Source organism: Chelonia mydas, chromosome 1 (assembly GCF_015237465.2).
Source record: "Chelonia mydas isolate rCheMyd1 chromosome 1, rCheMyd1.pri.v2, whole genome shotgun sequence".
Classification (NCBI taxonomy): Eukaryota; Metazoa; Chordata; order Testudines; family Cheloniidae; genus Chelonia; species Chelonia mydas.
This window is the reverse complement of record NC_057849.1, coordinates 84,066,185-84,068,765: the sequence shown is the minus strand read 5'-3', so window position 1 is coordinate 84,068,765 and position 2,581 is coordinate 84,066,185. Positions and strand designations below refer to the sequence as shown.

The 2,581-nt window shown below is 40.2% G+C and overlaps 1 long non-coding RNA gene across 1 annotated transcript; it reads left to right on the top strand.

Moving 5' to 3' along the window:
• Window positions 1–1,213: 1,213 nt before the first annotated feature.
• LOC122462068 lies at window positions 1,214–1,453 on the top strand. Its single transcript, XR_006284410.1, has 2 exons — window positions 1,214–1,382; window positions 1,420–1,453. It is a non-coding gene; the product is annotated as an uncharacterized LOC122462068 (long non-coding RNA).
• Window positions 1,454–2,581: the final 1,128 nt, after the last annotated feature.

Here is a 2,581-nt window from a genome sequence, read left to right as displayed (position 1 = left end):
TGCCACCCTGGCTAAACAACAGAGTAAAAGAAGTGGTTAAAGGCAAAAATCATTTTTTTTTTTTTAATTTGGAAGTCAAGCCCTACTGAGGAAACAGAAAAGAGCATAAACTCAGGCAAGTCAAGTGTAAAAGTACAATTAGTCAGGCGAAAAGAATTTGAAGAGCAACTAGCAAGAGACACAAAAATTTAACAGTATCTTTTAAGTATATCAGAAGCTAGATGCCTGACGGTTAGTAGGGCCACTGGACGATCAAGGTGCTAAAGGAGAACTCAAGGAATACAAAGCCATTCCAGAGAAGCTAAATGAACTCTTTGCATAAATTTTCACTGTAGAGGAATTGAGGGAGATTCCCAGAAAAAAAAAATATTCTTTTTTTTATGTGACAAATCTCAGGAACTCTCTGAGACTGAGGTGTCATTAGAGGAGGTTTTAGAACAAATTGATAAATTAAACAGTAATAAGTCACTAGGACCAGATGGTATTAACCCAAGAGCTAACTGTGGTATATAGCTATCACTAAATTCGGTGATGAATCCTAGTCATGTGCCCCCTGAGTCACATTGTGCATATGCTAAGAAGACTTAAATCAGCTTCTGTACTAGATGACTGGAGGATAGATCATGTGACACCACTTTTTTAAAGAGGTTCCAGAGGCAATCCGAGTAATTACAGGCCAGGTAATTTACAGGTTACTTTAGTACCAGGTAAATTGGGTTGAAACCACAGCACAGGAACTAGGGGTGCAGCAGGTGCTGCCACACCCACAAGTTGCACTGTGAAAAGTTTGCTGGTACTGTCAGAACAAAGCTAGCATTATTTCATGATTCTGGAGAATCTGCGAGCTGTGCTGCACCTGTGTGGTGTGAGTGGGAATTGTGCTTTTTCACATTGCTTTTGAACACACATGGTTTACGGTTTCCACGGCTGGCTTTCAGCACCCCCACTATAAAAGTGTTCCAGCGGCACTGGTTGAAACTATAGTAAAGAATAGAATTGTCTGACACATAGATTAACATAATTTGTTGAAGAAGAGTCAACATGGTTTATGTAAATGGAAATCATGCCTCACCAATCTATTTGAATTCTTTGAGGGGGTCAACAAACATGTGGACTAGGATAATCCAGTGGTTATAGTATACTTGGACTTTCAGAAAACCTTTGACAAGGTCCCTCACCAAAGGCTCTTAAGCAAAGTAGGCAGTCATGGGATAAGAAGGAAGATCCTCTCATGGATCAGTAACGTGTTTAAACATAGGAGACAAAGGGTAAGAATAAATGGTGAGTTTTCAGAATAGAGAGAGGTAAATAGTGGTGGTCCCCCAGGGATTTGTCCTGGGACAGTACTGTTCAACATGTTCCTAAATGATATGGAGATAGGGGTAAACAGTGCGGTGGCAAAATTTGCAGATGATATAGAATTACTCAAGATATTTAAACCCTAAGCTGACTGTGAAGAGTTACAATTTGGGATCTCACAAAATTGGGTGACTGGGCAACAAAATGGCAAATGAAATTCAACACTGATAAATAAAAAGTAATGCATATTGGAAAACACAATCCCAACTATGCATACATGTTAGGATATAGATATTCAGGCCTGTCTGTAAAGGCCTATACTCTAAGAATTTAGGTGTATTCTTATCACTTGGCTAGTTATAGAAGTATAAAAGAAAGAATCAAAATCACTGTCTGCCGGTGTAAGGACCTTCTCTTACTGTGACAGTCTGAGGCCCTGTGCTTAGGCTAAGGCCTTTGGCTAAGCAGCAGAGGCAGCCATAAGCTAGGAAGCGAACAGTCACATCCTCACATTCCAAACTAGTCACATTGAAATCAGGTGCTATTGAGCTGTTAGGAATACAATCCTGTCCTGATAATGCCTATCGCCTCCAGAGAAAGAGAAGTGCCTAGAAAATGTAAAAGGAAACTTAGTTTGATAGCATCCTGTCTGGCAAGAACTCACTTATCAATAGCTGGGATGTGAAATCCTCACTTCTGTATTGTCTTGTCATTATAGTTCCCACTTTGCTATTGTTTGTCTATATAATCTCTGTCTGGTTCTGTGATGTTCCTGTCTGTTGTATAATTAATTTTTCTGGGTGTAAACTAATTAAGGTGGTGGGATATAATTGGTTACATAATCATGTTACAATATGTTAGGATTGGTTAGTTAAATTTCAGGAAAATGATTGGTTAAGGTATAGCAAAGCAGAACTCAAGTTTTACTATATAGCCTGCAGTCAATCAGGAAGTGAGTGGGTGGGTATGTGGGTGTGTGTGCGTGTGGGGAAAATGGGAACAGGGAATGTAGATAAGGAAATTGGAATCATGTTTTGCTAAAGGGGGAAATGGGAACAGGGAATGGGGGTAAGGAAATTGGAATCATGTTTGGCTAAGGGCAGGAATGGGAATAAGGACACAGGTGTAAGGCTCTGTGGTGTCAGAGCTGGGAAGGAGGACACTAAGGAAGGAAACTGGAATCATGCTTGCTGGAAGTTCACCCCAATAAACATCGAATTGTTTGCACCTTTGGACTTTGGGTATTGTTGCTCTCTGTTCATGCAAGAAGGACCAGGGAAGG